The following is a 27,006-nucleotide window of genomic DNA, read 5'->3' as shown; positions in this document are numbered from 1 at the left end:
AAGAGCAGAACAGTCCCAAAGAAGATGGCGCTGTGCTATGAGCTTGATTCCAACCACAGCATGGTGACTACCACCAGAGGGCATGAAGTAATAACGCAGAACATATCCCACTTCCGCAAGGTACCCTCAGCACTATGGAAAGAACAGTTCTTACTGGAAACAGGAAGTAACAGCTTGCAAGACTCATCGGGAGGACACCCTGCAAAGAGCGATGACAACCATGGGCAAGAGGAAGCGCCAACACAACTAGCCCCCAGCGATGACCACAGGGAAAGCCAGACCGATGCAGACCTTCCAGAGAGAGCACACACCAGATATGGACTCTGAGAAAAGCCTCAACCATCGACCCGACTACGAGGATACGTCCTCCACAGAATATACTATTGAAGAACATGAGGATGTGATAGCCTGCTCTGCGTGTGAAAACATGCACGCACTCCCAAAAGGGGAAAGGACATTTGCGTTCAAAAGATCTAAGTTTGGAAGGAAGGGGATGTCAAGAGATAACCCAGTCATGTGAGCGAAGGGGAGCCTGCCTCACGTGACAAGGGACAGGATGAAGTTAAATAAAGCAGGGAATGCCGGCAAGGGGATTTCCCAGTATCACTGACTCCTGGCTGGTCGTCATTCTTTTGAGCTCCATATGGCAGTACGAGTGAGAGTGTGCAGCACCTTACCAACCTCCTCTCATGCAATCAGAGGTCTGATCAACACCATCACACTGGGCTATCAAGACACAGCCCTCTTTAATGCCTACTTCTAATTCGCCATCTGATCCTAGCACCTCGGGGTCGTGTTGGTAGTGTGTACTACAAGTACATTGAAGTACATCAAAGGGATGCTCTAGGGGCTCTCATGACCAAGCACAACCAGGCTTCCTCCTTCCCTTCTATGAACTCACAGAAACGAGGCCTTGGACGTCCCTCAGACAAGGGTGCGAGTAAACGGGTAAAAGGTGCTGGTGAAGACCATCATCCTTCTGAGTTTAGCACCACATTAGTACTTTATGGCAAAAAAAAACAACCAGATTAGGAATAATTTGTATGAATAACACCAACTGTCTGTCATGAAAGGGTTTAGCATGTCACTGAAATGTTAAATGCATTTGTATAATGACACCACCACGCTATAGGAAAGCTTATACAGCACCATCTTTATGGTCTCTCGGTCACCCAGCAGTAAATGCCATATCTTTGGGTATTAGCGGTACACACCCACACCTCCAGCCTGCATTGCCTCCCCATCACTGGCCTGGCAGAAGGCCTTGTGTGTGTCTTATTCAGTTTGTGTGTGTCTTATTCAGTGTGTTTGTGGCTTATGAAGCAGCCCGATCTAGGAGACGATACCGCTCTCTGCACCTCCTGCTACGCTAACTAGCTCTGCCCATCACGTGCCATTCCTAACGGCACCCACACTATCAGTGCAGACCCTGACAGCCTTAAACTGTGGAACCGTTATCCCTATGGGTCATATAAACCATACAGTATATACATAACAAATACGCGGACACTTGTTTTGTGTTGGCAATAAAAAGGCTGTGGCTTTTTTTATTAAGCACAATACTAATAAAACAAAATAAGTATTATGGGTCTTTCCCACCAAACAGGTGTGAAGTGTTGTATTAGTTTGGTACTTTTGGGCACTTGGGCCAGGAACTGGAAATTGCCCTTCTTTGCTCACAGTGTGCCCACCAGCGTGGGCTCCCAAGTCTGTGTGTCTGGGACCTGTCTGGTGAGCACTCCTGTGCCTGCTGGCAGATTCCTTCCAGGCCCATGCCGTCTTTCCTGTTCTTCTGTTGCACGACTTTCAGACATCGACCGCTGTCCTGTGCTTGCCCAAATGTACCTTATCTAGGGGTGGGTGGGATCCGGGAAAATGAGAAGCTGGGTCTGCAAAAGCAGAGTCCAGATACACTCAGGTCGGAGTGTTCATTCTGCAGGGCGGCTCCAGTCTTTATAGGACAAATATGCCCTGGGGCCATGCCATGTCTATGACTCCCGGCCACCGAAAAGGCCGGCCTGTGCCTACAGCCACTTAACACCTATGTGCGTGGATTACTGCCTCATCCCTCACCTTTTTGTTGTATTGTTATCTCCCCCTTTAAAGATGGGGAGAGAACACTGGTATTTCTGGGGGTGGCGCCCGCCGCCAGTTCACACCTTTTTGCTGGCTGGGTACCCTCCCTGTCAGTCTCTTCTTCATGGTGCCTGTAGCAGGAGAGAGCACAGGGGGAGGGGAGCAGTGGCCTTCCTTATGGCAGCCTTTCTTACCCCCCCCCCCTTCCCTCTTCTGTGCCCTTGTGGGCAGCTCCCCAAGCTTAAGGGCCTGGACAAACCCTGCATTATGTACATCATCTTGTTCTCCGTTTCCGTCTCCCAGAAAATGCATTGCCATACCTTGCTATATTGGCGCACACTCAAATAACATTAACTTCATCAAAACACACGCATGCATGACCCATGCATTTCTACTTACTGGGCAGAGCTCCACATTTAAGACTTCCTCAGGGGCCAGGGGGATGGAGTTTTAGGGTATGGAACTCGGAAGGCCTCAGGCCACCACTTCAGAAGAGCAGCACATGGGACCTCCTGTGGAGCTTGAATCTGTTGCACTGCAGAAGGAAAGAGCCTCGAGGTCATGCCCACAAGTTGAAAGCTAAGTGAATACCATTGGCTCATTGAAGCTGCATGGCAACAGGTTTTTGGTTCCTGATTGGTTGATATGTTGTGTGGCAGAGCCAGGACAGAACAGAAGGCTCATCAATCAAAATTATTTTTTTCTTGTCACCATGTTCCAGCCAGACACACTGGCACTAGGAGTGATCACGTGGCTGTAAAAGGCATGTAAAATGAGAGCTGTGATTGAAATGCCAGTTGGGGGCCGGGCACTGGCAGAGCACAGAGCAGAATCATCAGAGACTCAATTACATTATTGAACTTTTTCTAGTCACTGGAGTGGGAGGGAAGCCTGCCGTGACTGCAGGGCAGGCTGCAGGCACGTGTTTCGCTCTCTCCAAGCACATGTGTCCAGCAAGCCCACCAACAGTGATAATTAAGTTACACAACATGATTCCCCCCTCAAAGTGAAGGATAGGTGGGGCCCCTGCTCCAAGGAACCCCGGATAGGGGCCCGGGCATGTGTCCCTTTTGTCCTCCCATAAAGACGTCTCTTCCACTCCACCTTGAAGAGGAATGGAGAAGCTTAACCCCTCTTTCCCCTCCTTTAAAATACATGACACGGAAGAAGGCCAGGAGACACTGCGATCGTCCATACTATTTTGGACCGATTCCCAGTGGTCCAATGATTGACAAGTATGTCGAGAGAGGTACCCCCTCAGCCAACCCTACAGGCCAGGTGCGGTACAGCTCGACCGCAGAGTGGATGAGGAGCCCCAGGCTGCAAACCAGACACCTCAATTGACAGTATTGATTAAAGCGCCAAGAAGCCATGTTGCTGACATCGTTAGAGACACCACACCACGACTTAGCAGCGTTAGACATGAAGTACACATGCCATCCACACTTCGGAACATAAATACACACACACACACAAATACATGAAGAACACAAGCGTACAGTTCTATAGTTAGAGGACAGATATATATACATACTGTCATTGCTTTTATCATTTTGCCATTAGCTAAACGCAGCAACGTAGAGATCCTGAGAAAAGCTTGCAGATGTTTACATAGAAATACCCTTATTGAACTGCAGGAGCACCCATGGGAACTGACAGAGCCAAGTGTGACTAACCTATGGAGAATTTAGAATATCACAAACACTGTAGAAACCACATAATGGTTTAGGAAAAATACAGCAGGCCACAGGCCTCTCAGCAAGAGCTGAGCTGAATTCAGGCTGAACAGAGAGCATATGTGTGAGACAGGACCCGCTGCCAAGGCCAAAAAATACGGATGACATTCCATTCCCTGAATGACACTAGCACCAGCTGCAGTATATGCAAATAATTCCTCATAATTCTGAGCTGCAGAGCTCCAAATCATGGTCTCCGAACATGTGACCTGGCCCACTCAGACAATGGACAGCAACCAGTGCTGGGAATGGGAGTCAATCTCATGCCACCAGACAGAAGACCACAACAAATACGTTACAATGTGAGACAAGTGTTGCACAGAGTGAACAAGCTCTCTCATAGACTAATGCGGATCCCAAGCCTTGCGATGTCAGCTGTAGCCAATAACAGTTTAGCATCCTAGGGGTGGGTAGCAACGGGCAAGAACGAATGGTAAGACCCTCACACTGCAACATTGTTATAGATAGTGGTTTGTGGATGGACCAGGCCAGCCACCTGACATGCGAGGGCCAGTAGACTAACATGTATAGTGTCCACTATAGGTGGTCTATTACTCAGTACCCATTCCAGTGTTCCAATAGGTTTTCTGGAAAAGGGCCCAAGTTGTAGCATCACTCTGATGTCCTTCGGATACAAAACTGGACTGCGAGCCAGGAGAAGTTGAGATGTCCATGGATTCCTTTTGTCCCTGTGCTGATCCCTGTTGGTTTTTGCTGTAATAAACCACAGTTTGAACTTGCCACTTGACTGAGTCCTCTGTTTGTCCTGTGGAACGTGTTGGGCCTTCTGAGAGTTCATGAACTCCTAGTGGGCCTCTGGCATACCTGGGAGCTTGTCCCAACAAGTTGGTAGCAGAGGTATGGTTGGCTGCGCCAGTCCGGCACCAGGTCATCTCCTTCGCCACCGAACCTGAGAGGCTGCGGGACCCTCGTATATTTTGAGAAGATGGGAAAATGCGTGCCCATTGACAGGTCGTCAGGAGCCCCTTGTGAATTATCCTGCCCCAAATCAGCGAGTTGTCCAGGCAGACCGAGACGGCGAGGCAATCGCCTTGACATGGAGCCAGCAGCAGAGCAGTGCTAGCACACTGCGGAACGTAAGTATTGACCCAGCCTAACAGCAACTTTGGGTGTGAGGGAGGGTACTGTGTATTGTGGAGTATTGGTTAGTATTGTCGAGTATTGTTGAAGTATTGTCTAGTATTGTTATAGTGATTAGGGACAGGTGTGGAGGTAGAAGTCCCTTTTCTGTGTTTAGGGCACATTCGGTTTTAGAGGTAAAGGGTTTTGGTGAATAACCTAGAATATTGACTTGAGGGATTGGATGACAAAAGTTATGTAGATATAGGTATTCCTGTGGGTTGGGCGTTTTAGCGCGGATTATAGATGACGGTATCCCTGTGAGGGTTAGCAAGGAAGCTAGCTTAGATTGCATAAGGGGAGTCAACTGGTTAAGTCTCCTGGAGTGAGGCATTTGACACGTTAGGCGAAGCAGGGGGTGCAGTTCAATCACAAGAGAATATTGGTATACTCTGCGTGGGGTGCAGGAAGACAGCTGTGGGGTTTTTGTGTGGGCTGGGAGTAACGGGTTATTACAGTGTGCGTGCACTATTTGATTTAACTATTCTGTTTTGGTAGCTTGATGACATGACCCTGAGGTTTGCATATATGATACAGAGAGCTTGGGCGGGTGAGGAGCTAGTATTGGCAATTTGGGATTGGTAGACGAGGTGAACCAGTGGCAGTGCGTGCAAGGTGCATGCACAGGATTGTGGGGGGTGCCTGAGGAGGCAGCGATTGTGAAGAAGGGGTGATGCACGGAGCACGCCTGATAAGTTGTAGAGACAGAGAGGTTCGTAGAAACTGGAAAATATTATTATTGCATTGCACTTTTCCCTAAACAGCAGACTATCGAAACCCTCGATTTGAGGTCAGGTAAAAGGTATTGATATGTATCTAGGCAAGTGTGGGTGGGATACGCCCCGTTAGCACCTGTGCAAGACACTTCCACTTTATAAGGAAACATTTGTAAATATAGCATAGCATAGAATGGTTCAAAAGAACTGAGGGTAAATTAACCAAACCATGCCTACCTTGTGGAAGTTTCTCCGAAGACATGCAGCAATCACTACGGACACACATACAAGGTGCTTACAAGGGGAAGAAATTGATGAAATCCATGGCCATATTTGAGTTGTGGCACATGTTCCAGGAGGGTGAGGGGGATGCTGCGAGTTGTCAGTGGATGCTAAGCCAGAAGGATGTGAAGGACCAAGGGACCCATCCTTCTCCACCTCCCCTTCCCCTCCAAGTGTAGCACCCGATGACACAGACAATGAACAGGGAATGTATCCGATGAGGGAACTAAGTGCAGCAGAGGGGTAATCAAATCTGACATATAAGCCACCACTATATACTAATGAGGGGAAGCCGAAAGGCGCAGGGCAGCTAGATAGTGATGCTGGGGAGAGCAGTGAGATACAGCAACGCTTGAAGGAGGAGCTCATGAGCATAAGCACAAATGAATGGATAGCAGCACAGGTACTTTTAAAACTTCAAGGGAGGACAAATGGTGAGGTAGAAGTGGCGTCCGAGGCAATAGAAAGCCTGAAGGGGGACAGAAACACGACAGATTGGGTGGAAGTAATGGATGAGGACAGAAGGGACCAGGAGATGGAGGTGAGATTAGAGCGCGAGGACCGAGAGAGAAGGAGAGAGGATAAACTGGAATGGGAAGATAGGGAAGAAAGAAGGGAGGAAGAGAAGGAACACTTGGAGAGATCTACAGGAAAGGAAGAGAACGGAAAGGGAGATTAGGGAGAAAAGGGAGAGAGAGCTGGAGAAGGCAGAGCGACGAAGAGAGATAGCAGAGCAGGAAAAACACAAATTAGGGCAAGAGTGCAAATGAGGAAGCGGAGCAGGCCTAGGAGCCTGCGCAGAAGGAAGCAGGAGTGACTTGAGAGACATCGATCTCAGCATGAAGCCCAACACAGACTTGACATCAAGAAGACTGAGTTTTGCAGACGATTTTTGTTGCAACATGGACACAGGGTCTGAAAACGAGGACAAATACAGCAGGCGAGTGGGGGGAGCCGATCACAGTCCATGCAAACAGGGACAGATAAACAGGTGTCATGGGAGTTCAGGACACATACACAGGGAGAAGAGGGAGGTGGCTCAGACGAGCAGCCACAACAGTCGGACGACTTTTGTACCTCACACAGCACCTATATTAATAGACAAAGGGATCTCCCAGGATGAAGGAGGATGGAGACGGCCATAGCTTGTTTGAGAGGACAATTGACTAGGGCCTATAACGATAACAGGCAAGTGCCTATACTGGAACCAGAAGATGTATGCACAGACATTGCGGATGACAGAGGGCCTCGACAAATTAGACTGACTAGGAGGTCACTTGAGGAGAAGACAGCATACACACAGATGTCTTTAATGGAGAGAGGAGGGGTGAGACTTCAGTACGTGCCATGAAAGCACACAAACAAGGAGAATGTGAAGTGTAGGTTACCATCATCGAGTGCAGGGGCTGCAAAATGGATTTATGAGATGGAGAAGATGCCAGCTTGCCGCAGACTAGCCGTGGGTGAAGTAAAGGGACTGTTAGTATTGATATTAGGAGACACAGCTGATTATGTATGGAAGAGGGCAGGGATCCCAGGGGTGACGACACAGAACACAGTGCATGATGGAGTGCCATTTGCAAACTGCAGGGCAGTAGTATGGCAAGAATTAAGGACACAATACCCAGACACGTCAGACATTGGGGCGATTATGTCACGTAAGATGAGGAAAGATTAAGACCCTGTGCAGTACTTTCAGGAGATTCAAGAGCTTTGGCGCCTTGAAACTCGAGAGCCTTGGGACAAAACAGTAGCAATATTTGATCACATGTTAGTGCAGGGACTAACAGAGCCAGTACAGAAGAGTTTGAAGAAACTGGTAGGGATGGAAGCGAAGGGATGGCCAGAGATACAGCTCACAATAGTGCCTTATTGCAGATTATGGCAGGAGAAGGTTAAGCAAAAAAGCAGAAGACAGAAAGGCAGATAAGGCGAAACTAGCGCAGAGAAAGCTATCAAACAATGCGATGGAAGGGGCGGTTATAACCAGCCCCACCCCACAGACACAGCTGCATATGCAGCATCAGTAATCACAACAGTTCACACCACCCATGGGGGGAGGATACATGGGGTGGGGGAGCTCACAGCAGGGGTTCCACGGAAGGGGGGGCCTACAAAGGGGACATGGCTACAGGCCACAGATGTATCACAACCAAGGAGGCCTCCAGGAGGATTTTGGGGATATGGACAACAGGAGCAGCAGAACCCAGGGGACTTTTCAGGGGGTTTCCAGGGAATGGAATGGAGCCACCACAGTGTTGGACCTGCGTGCAGCTAGGGCACTTCTCAAGGGTATGTCGCTTTAGAGGAACTCAACAGAGCTGTCACATGTCCCACAGAAACACAAGAAATTATGCTACATGTAATTAATAACCATTTAGTCTTTTGCAGGGGGCAGTGCCTATCTTTTGTCACCATTCGTGTTGACAAAGATCAGGAATCCAGCCACCCCAGTTGAGGTGTGCTAAAATGCAGCACACATTGCCATTAGAGGCATATTGGAGTGCACATTCGGAGTGTTTAAGTCATGCTTCATTGCCTTGGTCACACAGGTGTTTTATTGCTATATGCACCCCCTGTAGCATGCAAAATCATTGTGGCATGTTGTGCCCCGCATAATGTTGCCACACATTGTAGCATGGCAGTAGAGGTGTAGGAGGGCGCATCACCTATTCCCTTAGCAGGCCAAAGGACACATGGGCTGGACACACATAACCAGGTAGTACAAACCTAATTCACATAAATACCAACCCATGTAGAATGCACACACTAAAGCCACATCCATGATAGCCTTCAATATTGAAATCTGGGAAGTCCAGCCTGCTCATAACAACAAGCTGAGAATGTGTGTCTTGGATTGGAAAATTGTGCATGCCCCTTAACATTAAAAGTACTCTGCAACCTCATTTACATCCTTGCCATAAAGTGCACAAACCACATCCACATTCATGTCAAGTAGAAATAGAAAGTGTTCATATCACAGGCCCAATAATTCATGTATTGCCAACCTAGCCCCTGGCACAATGTCTTCTTTCCATGTGTTCCCCACAGTCGCATGCATTAAGTGGAATCGAAAAGGATCACTGAGGCCCATGTACCTCAACTACTTACGCTGAACAAGGCCTTGGTCACTGCTTGCAAACTATCGTTGTTCCCATTCCCTCACTTTCACCCTTGATGAACTTCCTTTTCCTGGTCTCTCTATGTGTACCCCTGTCCTACATTACCCCCCCCTCCTTTGCAGTTTTGCATACAACATCCACCCCCTTGCTCCCATCCCCCACCTGCACTCACACATTGACCACTTTAACCCCAGATGAACCTACTGATGCACTCCACACCTCCCTCAGCCTTTCAGCCCCCCGTGGCCTACAACCTCCTTGACACATCCTTGTTGCACACAATTCTACCCCATTTGCCATGCCACTAGCCACTCAGTTTCACTCTCACCCGGGTGCCATCTTGATGCTGGGTGCCTCTGCACAATTGCTGCTGGTCCTGCTCACCTCCACTCACCTCACCTCAACCATGTAGGTGCTCCTGCAATAGGAAAAAGCAACAGCTGCTCAGCCACTTTACCGGTTTACCTTCCTGTCCCTCTCCCCACTCGCCCACCAATTCTCATCACTACCCCTGCCACTTACATCTACTTGCCCCATCTCTGCTATGTTACCTTCGCCAGTCTTCTGTTCCTAGCCCCAGTCATCATCATACCCTTACTCAAAATCCACCAATACTCCCTCACAACTCCTGCAGCACCCTACACCACTTCAGACTACTCATACCCTTAGTGACTGCCTATTCCACATCTTACCAGGGCGGGGAACCCCCGACATCTCTGCTGCTACCTGGCTAGGGAATGGACTACCGACTACGCTGCCGATCATGGCATGTGGACATACCATCTGATGGCCCCACCTCTGTCTTCAACCACAGTGAAGCCCCACTCCTCTGCTGCTGCCCTGCCACCACCTTTGGTAGGGTTGCATCAGTTTGCCTGTCATCTGTGGCTACGTTGGTTGATGGAACCTACAACCCTGTTTAATGTCCCTCATTAACTCCCACACCATCAGTACCTCTGCCAACCTCAACTCCTACTGCTCCTTGTGTGTCCTCTTACCCCTCTGACACCATGCTACATCATCACAAGACCCACAACCTCTGTCAGCACCCCAGCTCCCTATCACGATCCTCACCAGCACCAATCTCCATCTCCATTTCAAATTCACTTTACTCAACACACAGCCTTTAGCTGCCCATCTCACCCTGTGCCTGCCCCCTCCTCCTCCTCTGGGTTGGAATTTTACCATATTGGCACTCCCTGTGTCAGTGCACCCACCACCAAGGCATCCCCTCCACCTCCACCAGACCCATCATGGCTGCCACCAAATACGCCAGCTGCCACGTACATGCAATACCAATGGGACAAAGACCCATCCTCGGCAGCTCTCTGGTTCCATCTCTATAGCCCTGACCACTGGCCCAGCCAACAACTGTCAGAGGTCTGTGGAGGCAAAGGTCCCCTTGGTAAATCCCAGGAATAAACACAACCTTTTCATCAGTTGGTGTTAACCACCCTATGACACATGCCCTTGGCTCAACCCCTACCTCCAGTTACCCTACTGGCTCTTCCTACCAAACACTGACTGATGGTGTGTACCTTTACTCTGCTCCCTGGGAAAAGAAAATATGGAGGCCTGGCCTACACCCTCTCCCATGGACCAGGAAATTCTTGCTTCCTTCACCTGCCCCTTTTGTCGTGGCCGGCCCTGAACTATAGCAGTTTGCAGAAGCTCCTGCTGCGAAAGCTGAGTACGGCAGCTGCACAAGCCCATCAACTTGTCATGCCAAGCTTGTGCAGCCCAGCACACCACACCACATCCTGTAGGCTCTGGCCCCAGTGCAGTGCCCAAATATCTCCAAGTGACAAAGTGAACTACGTGCCCTCGGGACCCACCCTGCTCAGCATATTTCACGTATCATCTACATCCATACTTCTGGACATTTATTGAGACCAGCTAAAGCAGTCTTTCTGGCAGACTGCACATGTCATATACATCATTGTTCAATGAATTTTGTGTCGGTATGTGCCAGTCAGTGGAAATCCAGATGACCAAGTCAGTTGGCTTCACTTATCAAGTCCCTCTGCTCAATCATGTACATAGTAGCATTGGTAGTATAATCACTGCACTTTAGAGCACTATGTCTCGGTTAGGAGAAAAAAAAACAGTCCACCTTGGACGGGAACAAACATTAAATATGAAAACAACACACTCCTTCCATGGCCTTATGGATACCAGGGCGCATGAATAAGGGTGGTGGTAGCAACATGATTAGGGTGTTTGAGGACATGGTCAATGGCAGAACCTGTGTGGTTCAGTTGGACCCCCCATCATGTGCTGGATAAAGGGATGGGGCACTCTGACCACACATGGCCAAAGCCTGGTCCTCATTGCTAGTACCACTCTTGAGAGGGATGCATGCATGACTGACACAAAGGCAACACAGTCCTGATGATGGTTATCGCGAGTGGCCAATGTGTCAGCATACATGCTGACCCTTGGTGTCTCCAACTGCATTCTGAGACTTTCCCTCAAGGCAGCTCTTGGCGTTGGATGTCCCTTGGGGCAAACATCTCCTCATGCAGAGATTGTCTCAAGGTATCTGTGTCTTGAAGGTGGCTTTCCCTTGAGGCCAACATCTCTTTATGCAGGGTTTGCCTCAAGGAGGCCATCTCTTGCTGCTGATTGTCCCTTGAGGCCAACAACTCATCATTCAGGGATTGCCTCAAGGTGTAGCCCTCCTCGCGAATCGCCTGCCCCAGGTGTTGCATGTCCTCTCCCCTTTCCTGCCGCAAGAGACCTCGCTCAATTGGGCACTTGCACGCAGAAACTCCTCCTCGCACTCCAAGTGTCCAACAGGCACACATTCCACACAAGTGTGTGGCCTACCAAGCTTGAATGCATAAGTTTGGGCCTGTCTCAGTGAGCGCAATGTCACTGACAGGCATTCTACATCCCTCCCACTGCCACCAGCCTCTGATGCTGCCTCCATGTTGTGAGAAGGCAGTGTTGCAGACACAGAAGCTACCAATGATGCAGGACACTCCATTCCTAGTCCCAAGGTCTCCTGGTTCTCCTCCTCAGATTCAGCAGCCTCAAAGAACTCAAGGAGCTAGTCCCTCCACTATGCCCCTCAGTATGCCTTCCACATCAGATGCAGCAGCATCATCAGAAGACGAGTCAACAGACCTGCTGATGATGGTCTGCAACAGGAGGGGATTCTCACCAGACATAGCATCCCGGGCTGCACTGGTGGATGGTGGTGCTGCCTCCTCCCCCTCATCCATTGCGTCCTCACCTGTACAAAGTCAGAGAACAATATTCAGAAGCCTAGCCAGCTGAACATGCATATTACAATTCAAATGCTAACATACATAAATGTGCCTGCTACACATGCATTAAACATTGTAACTGGTACTTCTCTAATGTCTGATATCAATGTCACCATTAGCACAAGCACAATGGCAGTTTAAACACACTACATGCTTCATTCATGTTGTACACGCAATCCCGCTGTACATGCAATTATGAACGTATTGCCCTTGAACATGTCAGGAAAGGGTGTATAAACTGTTTCAGATACCACATACTGTCCTCTGATGCCTTTTACATAACATGACCTGTCAATCGCTTCTGCAATTCTTATAGGTGTGTGGTACAGTGAGCATTTGCCATTGAAGTACACTACAGGAAGCTCATGATTGTATACTCACAAAACCCATTGCATGTGCTTCACACCAGCTTGGCACTGAAGTTTCTATGGTATTTCCATATGAGAGTGTTGCCACCCTGCACACTGTGAAAGGCCTGCACTGACTGTGGGCACATCACCGCGTACACAGTGCCTTTCACTGACTACTAACACTGTACTGGAAGAAAGGACAGTCCACGACTTTGCATGCACATTGTACGATGGCACAGTATAGATGTGTGGGTTCAAGTTCTGCCCATCTTCACATACACACACATATGTGAAGTGCACATATGGAATGCACAGGTGTTTCATGTTCAATTCTCTGTACAATTATGCCAGTGCAAATTAGGTACTGCATCAAGCCAGGGATTGGACGAGTAGGTGGCCATACATACATAGATATATGAGAGTAGAAGATATAACAGTACACACATGCTGCTCCATACTTCATTGCTGAGCCCATTCTCCACTTCATCCATGCATGCTTGCAACATGTGAAAGTATAATGTCTTCTGCTACTGACAAAACATGCATGCAGAAACTTGTGTAGCCAACATCCCCATCTACACCTTTGCCTGATTGCCTAATGCATGGGCAGATTTGTAGTTACCCATGCTCACATGCATTTTGACCATGTGTGAGGACACAACGTGAACATGACCAGTGTGCACTTACACGACCACAGAAATATTGACTAATGTGGAATCAGCATTACATATCAAATATCTTTTTGCCAACCTCTACAACTTTGGTCAAGAACACCCACTCATGCAACTTGTCATTATCATTGTACCTCATCAATGTATACTGCCTGCTCGGGCAAGTGAATGGATTACTGTGACATCATCCACTGCTGAGTATGATTCCATGTGAGCCAACTTTTGCATTCACACTCTACTATCCACAAGCATGACACTGTGAGCGTGTCCAATGAAATGTGTCTTGCAGACCATTTGCACATTTAGGGGTATTGGCCTTACACTAAATTTCTGTAGAAAGTGATGTGTTATATAAGATCAATTTCAAAGGGAAACAAAAGTCAAGCATCCACCTTCTATGATGCACAATGTGTAATGGAAGTGACCATGGATGCACTACGGTAGTAATCATGGATGGGAGAGGTGGACCCCGACCAAAAGTACAGCAACATATGATTGAATATCATTGGTGAGGAAAGCATATAAATCGTGCACACATGGCAGTCACCTGATATGGCAGCATAGGTGTCCATGCCTCCCACACCAAGCAACTGCTCACTCGTGATGAGGCCACTGTTGACCTCTTCAAATAGAGCTGGCTCTTCAACATGTGGTCATTCACCACCAGTAGCCTGGGCAGAGGCCACATTGTTGCAGAGCTTCTCCTTGGTACGCCTAATGAGGTTACTGTGAGAAACCAAAGGGTGTCTCACTTGCTAGTCCCCAGGGATCTCTCTCTCAGGTGGCCAAGGCATGACCATCACCTTTGGATCCAGACCCTGGTGGTGGACCAGTGTGGGAGGATCACCTCGGTAGGGGATCTTTGGAGAGTGGGGGTGGGGCAACCGATGGTGGGACGCAGTATCCCCCCCTTTCCCGTACCCATACCCCATCTTATTTTATATGGTTCTCCAATGTCCCAACTCCCCCACTTTCTATATAAACACTGAGCCGAGCAAGAGGGCGACTGAGAGTAAAGAGGTTCAGGCAAAGTCAGGCAGTTGACCTTATTCACATACATCTGTTACCCATTAGCTCCCCCCATACGGATAAAAGGCGGAACATAGCGACACACTCTGAGCAAGGTGAGACATCGAGAAGGAGCAGTTCTTTCAGGCAAAGGCGAACCGACCGGAGCAGGATGACAGATCGAGGAACCGGAGCGAATGGTAAAGAAACCCTGAAGGTTCCTGCACAAGGTTGTTGTCTCCGGGAAGTCATGAAGGAGACACAGAGAAAGCCAAATCGTAGACATGAAGGAGCCTGTATTGTGTTTCAAGGATGCCAGTGACCTTCCCGGGTGAACAACCGAATTGTGGAGACCGAGGCCACAGGCTCAAGCCTGTGGTATCTACCTTGACTCATGAATCAAAGCTGCAGAGACAAGAAAGGAATGAACACAACCGGTGAGTTAGCAAAAGACATGAAAGGCCGGTTTGTGTCAAGGAATGACTGAAGCCGCAACAGTGTATCTCACAATTGAAGGTTGCACGCATGCTGATGAGACACGAAGGAAAGCAAACCAGTAATTAACTTTTAAGTTATCAATAACTGTAAAGCCAGTGATACAGAGTAGCAGAGTGGTTCGGCGAAAGGAAATAGCCCCTCGAAGGTCTCTGCAAAATGTTTGATGTCTTGTTTAAAAAGTGGCAAAGAGAACAAACTCTGAAATGCACAATGTTCAAGATTAACCCAATGAAAGGGGAAGTTAAAAGGTGATTCCTTAAGGGGGAGCTGAAGTGAAAGTCGAAGAGGTCTATGGTAAAAGCCTCGCACATTTGAAAATCTTCGACATCAATAAAAGGTTAGAACCTGACTGAGGGAGACCGGAAACATGAAATAAGTTAGGGGAAGGGGAGCCCTAAAGAATGTGAAGGAAGTTTGGGGAAGGGAACCCCTGCAAGTCCTGTGATTACAAGGTCCGAGCCCGGCTGAGGGAGATCCATGTTCAATCACGTACTTTTTGGTTGGAAGGTCTGAGCCTGACTGAGGGAGACCTATGTGAACTATTGATGACTTCAGAGGTCCGAGCCCAACAGTGGGAGACCTACGTGAACTTTTGTTGAACTGTGAAAGAACTTTTTGAAAGCTGGAATAAGTGACTTTAACATGGAAGGCCAAACTGCCTCGACTCACATTTTGAACTGGCTTTCTTTTTGATAACTTGAGCTAGAGGGTGTCATCCTCTTTACAGGGGGCCGCCTTACTTGTGCTGTTCAACGTGGGGAGGAGAGCTGACTCAGTCACCTTGATGCTTTATGTTATAACACTGACTTTCCTTTGCATACACATTCCCCTTTACACACTCTTTGTATAAGAGATAGGGCAGACCTTAGGTTTTGTTAGTATAGGCTATTTTGATTTGACATAGACTGACTGGGACTGTTATTTCTTTATTATTTGATGGTAGAGACTACTCCAATTATAGCTATAGGGCAACGTAAGAGTTTTTCCAAACCCTGAGAATCTAATCAAGGTTTCAAACCCTGTAACTTTTGTGTCAGTGTCATATTTGTGATACCATGCCTCCCTTATATTACCCATCCTTTTGTGGACATCTTCTGCAGTGTGCCCCTCCACCCCACATGCATTAACAAAATATGTGATCTGCTGCCACATCCTCCACCGCTGGTTCTCAGAAAGGGTATTGCCAGCCCAAGGGTATGGGTCGACCTGGCGTTCATCGACATAATGCGTTTGGCAACTCCTTCTCAGAGAAGCACTTCTTCCTGGGTGGCCCCTTCTCCAGAACCTGTGGCTGTTCCTAGGGTGTAGCCTGTGCCTGCTCAGCAGGCTGTCCCCTCTTAGCCCTAGTAGGACTTGGTGGTACAGGGGCACCTGTATACTTACCACCACCTTTTGCAGGTAGTCCTTTTTTCTGCCCTACCCATCCTCTCTGTGATCCCCTCTCACTCATGGTGCAAAAAAGGGAAACATTTCCTGCTGAGACAACAGTAAGCTGTGTTTCCACTGTGTAACCCGAAAGATCTCTGCAAACGTGTGTGCTAGAAAAATTTCATGAAAGTGAGATCACAGCATTTCAGCGTTATGCTGCGTATGTGCGTATGTGCATTGCATGCTGCTTGAAGCACAGAACGTCCACACATGATGTGATATGATGTGATATGATATGGACATAGGACCATTCCTCTGATTTAGTCACTGCTGCCTCATGGATTTAGTGGAGACACCTGTGCCTTGCTTTTCCTCCTGCCTTCTGACATGTTGTGCCTCCTCCTGCCATATTTAGCCTCTTTACATCAACATCTCCTGCTGTCTGATAGTGTGCCACTGGTTGCTGACTACTTGTGTTGCCTTGGCGTGCCTGGTTTTATTCCATAGCCAGTTCTTCTGTGGGTCCCCTTGAAGGCTCTGTGACCACCTCATCTGCCTTATATGGACTTCAACACCTCCCAAGTACCATCAGAGTTCCACAGTTTAGGTACAGTCAGGGCCCAGGTTCACCCCACCAGCCTAGGGTGCGCTGTGTCTGCTACATCTATCAGCACCCCCAAAGTGTCGAGGCTGAGGGCTGTCAACTTCTCTGCTGCTAAGGTTGGCATCCTGGGTGAACAGGTCTTGACCCACTACGATTCCCTCTTGAATCTGCAGAATCAGATTGGGGCATGTGGATGTCAAAGGATATGGGAGGACATAACGGCTGACATCAACCTGGAGGGGGTGGCAGTCAGTATTCTGGAAAACGGCAAGCAGTTTGGGATGACCTGAGAATCTGGAGCCAGAGGAAGGCAAAGGTGGTCATTAAGACAGGGGCTTCCGTGAGGTGCACTCTGCAGGTCGCCACCTCCAGATGCTGGATAGGATCAACCCAGCACTTCATGTCCAGTTCCGTGGCCTGCAGTCCCATATCCAAGCTTCTGGTAACTTCTCACAGGGTATATAGTACCACTGATTTAGAATGTCCTAAATGAGTATGCATGAATTGAGCAAGTCAGTGCTTTTCATGGCATGTCTGTTGCACAATTCATAACTGACATGCAGCCTCATTCACACACTGGAAGTACGTCATGACACACATTGGTGAAGCGGACAAGTGTAGGAGTGAGGTTTGCAGCTTTGGGTGACAAAGAATACTTGTGTGTGTGCAATGTGAGATGCTGGTGGCAAGGCCATTGACAGGGACACAACACATATAGGGATTTTGAGACCACATAGTGTACATTCATACACACCTCCTCTATCAGTTGTTCAATTAGGGATGATGATTGCTTCATATCTACTCAGCAGATGGGACTGACACGTTTTTGGATGTCTTGTCATGGCAATTTAGTGCATTTGACCACCTGGACCAGTCAGGCCACTGAATGAAGAGGCACACATGGTATGTCATCATAACAGTTTTTCGGTGAGCACCGACAGAATTGCTGCTTGATCCTCAGAAATAGGAGCATATATGTTGTGCAAACTTTCATGTAGGAGTGTCAGGGATGGATGTAGAAAGATGTGGTTGGATGAAGATGTGAACATGATGACACAGACACATGTGGCCAGGTGCCGTTTCCATGGCCCTGCCTGCAGGATACACTTGGGTCATTGCTTCATTGCTTTTGGAATTCAAAAGCGTCATTGTCATGTGTATGTGGGCACACGTCAATGTGCAATGTTCACATGTGCATGTCTCATCATTATAACATGTAATTTTGCTTTCACTTGTGTGACTGGATTCATTCAGATTTCCAAGAATGAGCCTCTGTCTGTTAGGCAGTTTCTTGACACCACCAATTACATCCGCCTCCTCAGAGGGCCATGTGCCTGGTGAGCGTCAACATCAGATGGCACTGATGCTAAGGAGGAGTATCTGGATACTATTGTTGTGGAGGATAGTTCAACAGCAGAGGAACAGGGTAGTGGTGACATAACCACACATAGGCCCCAAGGAATGGAGACCTCATTGGAGGTGTCAGGGTTGATGGAGGTGGGGAAGCAGTATGAGGCCATTGCAGGACTTCCCACAGTGTCAGGTGGGGGTCCTGAGGGGGATATGCAGGCTGCACACCTGGCCCTGAGACAGGAGGCTAAGTAGTCCACAGTGGAGATGTCAACACATCCTCCTGTCCCAGGGCCATTTGCTTCAGCACTACCCGCCTTCGCTTAGACCTCCACCCTGATGGTATACCGTCTTTATAAAGAAAAAATAATAACAAATGAATTTATAACAAAGAATTTATGACGAAAAAAATACCGGACATATGTGTGGGGGGTGGGGCAAAGGGTTAAATCTTGTGGGGAAGTGGCTGGGGTAGGTTTTTAGCTGGGGGAAACAGGGGTTTGGGAGGGGAACTCCCTATGAATGTTTTTTATAAATGTGTTATTTTTGGTTGTTATTTATTTGTCATTATAAATTCATTCATTATTAATGAATTTGTTATAAAGACATGTAACCCACCCTAACATATCCCGCACTTCTGGCTGATGAGGCCATCAATGATGCAGTGCTGCCACTGCTATTGGGTGGATTGAGGTGGAAGGCATCTCTCAGTGATACTGTTCATGCGATTTAGGAGCTGCTTGTACCGCATCACAGTCAGGTGGGTCATCTCTTGTCACAAATGGCAATGCCACTGTTTGGAGGTGGCCTCTCTTGACAGGACACTGAAATATCCCCTTCCTCCTCCCCATCTGTGCCCCAGTCAATCTCAACTGAGGTCTCCGTATCAGCAAGCACCATAGCCTCCTCTGTCCCTGTCCTGCCACTGGAGAGTCTGGATGTGCCCATATCCATGTTGGAGAGGAAGTCGGTACACTGGCAGATGATGTGGTCAAAAAACTGCGCCAGAGACACATTGCCAGGCAGCAGAAGATGTTGGTGCAGAGGAGGCAAATCCATGGTAGGATGGCTGCCCGGAGAGGCAGCAGGCACATGAGGCAACTATTGTCAAGGCCAGAGGCGAGGGCCGATGTTGCAAAGAGGTTATTGCGGGCACAGGCTTCCATTCTGGAGGAGTTTTACAAGGCATCAGAGGAGATTGTGGAGATTGAGTCAAGGATGAGGGAGGCCTTGCAAGCTGATATTGAGGTAGAATCAGACTTGGCACAGGTATTGTCAGACATATACATGGACTAGCTCACTGACTCACATACATAGTTCTGTAGTAGAAGGTATCCTTTTATTCTATTTTTTTGGGTGCAAATGGCACTTTTTCTGATCTATATTTCAACAAAGTTTGGCATTAATACATTACTATTTTATTATTCAATTCAACAGTTTGCTTGTCTCTTTGTACCATGTGCAGAATGTCTTGGTATGCTGTTGTATGTGCTGTTTTGTGCTTCTTTGGGCATGTGGACCTTTGGTTATCACATGATCTCAAACTGAGTATGTCCTATGACTGTCGGGTGGTTTTACGGCACACTCTGGGTCATAGTGGTACGGGCCTATTTGCAGCGGGACATGTGTGCATGCTTCAGGTGAGTTTGATGTTTAATATAATGCCTTCATGGCTATTGTAAATATGTTGACTTTGGTAGATGTAGAGAGGTGACATGTTGAGAATTGCATGAGTTTCATGTGTTTAGCCAACACATTTATTGTTTAGCACCTTCCGTGCTTTGGCATACAGGCATGATTTTTATTAATGTACATGGTGTGCGTGGGTGTGTCAACCATATATGCTGTGGTTGACATGCCGCTTCCTTTGTAAATGTTTTCATCTGTGTTGATTCATGTTGGGGGTTATTTGAGGTAGGCATTACTTTGACTGACTTGCCGATATGGCCATGTGGACATGGATTTTTCCAATAGGTAAGGGATCATTGAAAAGGTGTGGGTAGCAAGCTATTGTTAACTGATTTCATTTATGGAGCATTACATGTTTGCTTTTGATGTATCAGTGGTGGTTGAGTAGGTTTTGAATTCTGTGTCTACTGGTGGCGATGCAGGTAGACATTTTGTGATGGGGCTATTACATGATGATTTTTTTAGTTTCTTTTTGAGGATGGGTGAACATTTGTTTAGGTGTCTGGCCATATATTCTAAATTGCTGAGATGTTTGAGGAATCTGGAGACAGCTCATTCCCTTTGGTCATTTACTTCTCCAGATTGCTGATTCTTCTACATAGTGTTCCTTTATGTTGCCATGGTGGTTTAGGATTCCCTTTGGCACTTGCATGTGCATTGTTCTTGTGGATGTGATCACAGTTCCACAACAGATACAGCGTATTGGCACTGTGGATGATCAGATCCTTTTGATTAAATGGGCACCCCACTTCAAAAGAAGGGTATATCACCTGAAGGGCAAATTATCAAAGTGTAGCAGTACGAACCATGTGGTTGGCAGTTGCGCAGCTGGGTGTGATCCAACGGGAAGCCACAGAAGAGGTGACTCTCCTGGAACCACCAGCACTGCTTCCAACTGATCATATTGGAGGATGATGTCTGCCAGGTGGCGTTCATGGAAGACATAGGCCAGGAAAGTTGAGAAAGGTAAGTATTCAACATTAAACTGGGCCATGGATGTTCAAGGTTCATAGCTGCCAAGTATCCTTACACTTACAAACATTATAAGGTTGACACCACCATCATACTGAGCAAGGCCGACAACCCCGTTCAGCACCTCCTAGGGTCTATGAGGGTGTGAGCATCCCTTACTGTTGGGTATGTGAATTTACCCTTTTCGTAACAGATCCTGAGGGTTGGCCAGCATAAAGTTAGGTGTGTTCACCGGCCAACAAGATAAATATTTCAGTGGGAGTCCAATTGTTGTGTTCCTAAGTGCAACGGATATGGAGGGGACATCCAGTAACCTGTTTTCCTGAGAGTGCTGTAGACAAATCACGTCGGAGTGGAGTAGGCCTACTAAGGTGGGCTGGAGATTTACAATGGACTTCTGCAGCAAGCTGATTCAAAAGGATGTCACTCAGGCATTTGACATTTCATCCAACACCTGGTGTCAGTAGTGTGCAATAGGTGAGTGGCGGTTCGGGTGATGTCTATTTGGGATGCATGAATGTGAGGTTACACCTTGATGGTGCAAGTACTGGGAGGAAGAAGAGTGTATGTAGAGTGATGATGATTTTGGGGTGCCGATGGTGGTACTGGGATGCAGACTTGTGGGTGTAGCCTTAATGTAGAATTGGGGGGCACAGATTGGCGGATATTTGATCCAAAAAAGCAACCTTGAGGATATTACGTCACTCTGCGCTTATTACTTAAGTAATATATATTTGAAATGGGACTGTTGCTTGGGGGGATGACCAAGGGTATCCTAAAATCTTAATTAAAAATATCATACAGTATGTCCCCCCTTATGATGCGCCTGTAAGCACCCTGTATAAGAGAGCAATAATGATAGAGAAATGTAAAATGTATGATGTGTTTTGCCTGATTGGATGATTTGAATGAAATGTATATTTCCATGAACACATGTATATACATATATGAAAATATCTCTTTTAGAAATAAGTAGGGCACAAACTTAAAACGGAAGGGCAATGGGGGATAGCTCAGGGGCAACAAGCTTTACCTTGGAAGCAAGGCGACATGGAGCAACACAGGTTGATCCCCGGTCCGCACTAAATAACCTATCATATCATCATATCATGTTAAGGTCTATGGAGGAGAGATAACCAACGTGGAAGTGACTATGGGCCACCATGAAGAGGACATAACAGTTAATTACATTATCCTCATCACGGGAAAGACGCTGTGTTTGTACTGTATATGTATGTATTAATCTATCAATAGCAGCAAGATGGACATTGAGTGTAGCACTTCTTATACTGAGGTTGAGCTATAGAATGGCTTTCCAAGTGGTTATTGTGGTAAAACCGCAAACTCCACCAGGCTTAGGTTTTACTAATGCAGGGAATGCTACCCGAAGCATTGCTCTAAATGGCCGTAAACTATTTTCTAATTTAAATAAGGGAATAAACAAAAAATCCGCAAGATAGACTCAGGCAAAAGATGCAAGGCATTTTACTGTGTAGGCAATAGTGCAAGCAACACTTATTCAAAACGATGTTATAATATTATGGAAAACATAGGCATGGACTTATTCATTACCTACATTACACGCCGCGTGTGACGTCACAATGTCAACACAAATAAATGCTGCATTCACAATATCAGCCACGGCAAGTAATGCATGCACAACGCCGCTGGGACTAGGAATGGAATGAAGGTGATTTAGTTAAGGAGAATGCAAATAGTTCATTTAAATGTTGATGACTATAGTTGGTCATCTTAAGTAGAATATAAAGATGAAATGTGAGAGGCATGCATAACTAGATATTTAATAAAGATCGAACATTGCCAGGAAGTGAACATAAAATAATTATTGTAACATCTGGGTTGACAGAACCTAACAGTGTATATATGTATTGAATTGCCATGAAGCACACCGTTTCTTGTGATACTTGCAGGATCAGCCGGGATTGGTATCCCTCATATAAGATACTAGGTGAACACTGTTGGAAGGGCAGTAGAGGCAAACAGATATTAAGGTGAGCTCACCTGTGGTGTACACTATGTGTACCTTATAGCATAGCAGATAAGAGAAGAGGTTGATGGGACTACCATTTAACAAGTATGACAATGTAATAATGTATTGACACTTGGGTGGGAAGTGAATATTAAAAAGACATGGGGGAATGATGTCACAATGATAAGGGTGTGCCCCGTTTTTGGAAGCAGCATTTAATGGAGCACTGGAGATATGAAATATGCCAAACATTATTGGAAGTGTATTCTTCTAATGCAATCTGTGTATCTCTTATCTCTCTGCCTTCTTTGATCCTCCCCATGCCCATCCAATTTTTCTGTCCTAGCTGGCTTATGTGTTATATGTAATTATATCATTTGAATGTAATGTTAATTAGTGAAATATGGGCATTTTCTGTTAATTTTGAACATACTATGATGGTGGAATGACTGTCTACCAATATGCACCATCCATGTATGCTTATGTAAACAACTTTTATACCATATGTTTTGCATGTAATTTAGAGTGATTTGCTCTGACGTAATTGCTCTGTCTTGTTAAGGACCATATGTGGTCAAAACACGTGTTGCCATAGGCGCTTTCAAATCAATTAAACACTTTTTGAAACCCAATTAACAGTATCAATCTGAATACTTTGAATTATTAAGTGGACGGTCGCATGATAAGGGACGACCTTCTTAATGTATATTTGGTGGGCGCAGATTGGGGGAGGTACTGGGATGAGGACTTGTGGGTGCTGCCTTGATGTGGAATTGGGAGTCACAGATTGGTGGAGGTACTGGGATGAGGACTTGTGGCTGCTGCCTTAATGTGGAATTGGGAGTCACAGATTGGTGGATGTACTGGGATGAGGACTTGTGGGTGCTACCTAAATGTAGAATTGGGGGGTCCAGATTGGTGGAGGTACTGGGACGAGGACCTGTGGGTGCTGCCTTAATGTAGAATTGGGGGCTGCAGATTGGTCGATGTACTGGGAAGAGGACTTGCCAGACGTAGACGAGGAGTGGATGTATTGGTGATTGCTGGTAAGTAATCCTTAATTACTTCTTATATTAATGTAATGTATTTGTATAGCTCAAAACAAAAGCCCAGAGACATAGGGGTGCTTAACATGACACACACACAATCAACGAAAAGGGGGCAGAACATAAAGCATCAGAAACATAAGCAGACAATGTCAAGTCAGCAAAATAGCCTGGTTTTCAGTTTCCGTTTGAAAGCCGGTAGTGACGAACATACTCGCAGATCCGTGGAAGGGAATTCCACAGTACAGGAGCAGCACGTGGAAAAGACCTCCGTGCAACATAGAAAAGTTTAGCACGTGGAGTTACCAGCAAGCAGGTATTGCTGGACCGTAGTGTGTTCTACGGACAGGAAGCCAAGTGATAAATGTTGCCAAATACTCAGGCCTCTGCCCATAGATACAGCGATGGGAGATGCATTGTACATGAAATAGTAAACAATGGCACACAGGAAGTCAATGTAGGGGTCTGCATGCAGCACACACATGGTCTGTTCTGAGCAGTCCCTCCACTATGCGGCCTACATTATTCTGGATGACCTGGAGCTGAGATAGAGTCTCCTTAGTGATGCCTAGCAGGAGACTGGCAAAACAGTCCAGTTTTGCCCCAATAATAACACGCAGAACCATAGAACAATTGTTGCCATTCACGAACGGCTGTACTTGTGCAAGCAACTTCATATGACACGAGGTGCCCTCAACCAAACTGTTCAGCTGTCCCTTCATGGCCAGATTCTGATCCAGGATGACTCCCAAAGTTTCTACTTTGGATTGAGTTTTAATTAAACAGATGGGAATATCGAATTGCTGGTATGGCCTGGCTTCTGCAGTTGAGGCACAGTACCGACAACCATGAACTCCGTCTTGTAGTCAGCGCTAACCTGTGAGCAAACATCCAATTTTGGATCAAGCTACAGGTAAGATTAAGAGAGGAGGAATCTACTTAGTAATCACCCGACAGCGTCACAAAGCACTGCATGTCATCAGCATCATTTGTATACATTATCCCCGCAGCATCCAATTAATTGCAAAGTGGGAGCGTAAAAATATTGAATAAAGAGGGAGATATGCAGCAGCCCTGAGGCGCGCCACAAAAGATGAGAAACTCCTCCACGGAGAACTCCTGAAAGCAGACTCTAGCCTTGTTCTCTTATAAAAATGAGCGTATCCAGCCTGCCACCGCAGCTGAGAAGTGCACTGTGCTACGAAGCCTGTCCGTGAGGATGGTGTGATCAACAAGATTGAACCCCACAGAAAGATCCATTAATGATGTTCGATTTAAGGTCCAAAAGAGTAGACTCAGTGATGTGGGCGTGGCGAAAGCCAGATTGTTTTTGTTCCAAGATGTTATGTTGGCATGGAAACTCTTCAATTTGTTTTTGTGCCACCTTATCTAGTATCTTAAGTAGATAGGGGACGTTACGGATTGGCCAGTAGATCCTAGTACATTAGCATCCAAAATGGATTTTTTTATCAACAGGGAGATCTAGGTCTGTTTAATATTCGCAGGAACAGAGCTTTCCCTGAACAAAACATGTATACACTTTGTTATCACCGGGACAAGTTGCGGGCCGCACTCCTTAATGGTTAGGGCAGGACAGATATCTCCCTTGCAGTTCGTGAGTTTTAACTGCCTCAGGACGTTAGCCATGTGTTGCTCGCTAATTGGCTGAAAATCTAATTTCTGATGGTTCACACAGGAGCCTGGAGAGGAAGAGGTCAAATGGGCTCCCTGTGCCTGCTTGGTTTTAGTAGAAATGTCCTTTTGGATAATCTCCAATTTATTTATCATGGTGTCTTGGTTGTTTGGAGACCAATTACAGTCCTTTGTAACCTGCGAAGAAGTAGGACAAGGGTCTTCCAACTCTTTGAGTATCCTAAACAGTTCCTTCAAGCTCGAGGCTGCCCCTGCAATCCTCTGGTTATAGAAAGATTTCTTTGCTGTCAATATGGCTTTTTCACACTCTTTAGCTGCAGCAACATAGGTGGTTTCATTTTCAACCGCCAGGGGTTTCAGCCATTGTTTCAAGGCTCTAATTATTATGGTCTTTAAGATGTGAATATCAGAGTAGGACCATTTTTTATTAGGTTGGGATTTGAGCAGCCTAGTTTTTATTGGTGCTAGCGTATGAACAGACTTCGCAAGTGCATTACAAAAGGCGTTCTCCAACTAATCTGACGTATACAGGTCAGGTAGAGTGTCAGTAATAGGCGAAAGAAGGGGTGTCATTGCAGCAGGAGACATCTTGCACGGATTTCCATACTATGTCCAAACCTTTTTGGTCTTGATGTAATGATGAGAAGGTAGTGAACTTATTCCATTCCAAGAGGAAGTGGTCAGACCATGGGCAAGGTGTGCTCGTGAAATTATTTATGGTCAGATTCTGCGTGAGTACCCAGTCAAGCATTCTCCCTTTCATGTGGGTGGCTGTGTTCACATGCCGAGAAAACCCCCAATCCCACAGGGTTGTGTTCACTCGTGTGGCCTGCAAGTCTGACTGATCATTAAAACCTACATTGAAGTCACCTATGATGAGAACCCTAGAATTAGACTGAAGGTTGGGTGCGATCACATCGCCTGGATTTAGCAGAAAGTCTGACATATTCTGGGAGGGGGGTTTAGAGGAGAAAGATATTGACGGTAGCACTGGGATTCATTTCCAATTTCGCCCAAAGTACTTCCCATTCTGCTTTAGAGACATTCTGTATCTTCCTATGTGTAGAGATAGAGTGGTAGATAATGGCCACTCGGCAACCTTTCCCAATCAGACGGTCAGCCCTTAAGATGTTAAAGTCATTAGGAACAACCAGTGTGAGTGCAGGTCCTGCAGCATCATGCAGCCAAGTCTCAGTAATAGCACATAGGTCACTATGGTGCGAGGTAATGTAATCAGCTGCCTCTGAGGAATGTTTGATAAGCAACACACATTTTAATTCCTTAACATGGCCTATTGTTCCCCGGCCTTCATGGCCCATGGGCACAGTATCGCTATGTCTTGCACAGTGTGAATAAGGGCCTTATTGTGAGTTTGGTCCTCCAGAAAGTCTGTTTCACCGGTCACCATAGGTTCACAATTTAACTTGTGCAGCGCACACGACTTAGCTAGTTGTTTATCTAAT

Source organism: Ambystoma mexicanum, chromosome 2p, assembly GCF_040938575.1.
Source record: "Ambystoma mexicanum isolate Mex_15411 chromosome 2p, UKY_AmexF1_1, whole genome shotgun sequence".
Lineage (NCBI taxonomy): Eukaryota > Metazoa > Chordata > Amphibia > Caudata > Ambystomatidae > Ambystoma > Ambystoma mexicanum.
This window is presented reverse-complemented; position numbering follows the sequence as displayed.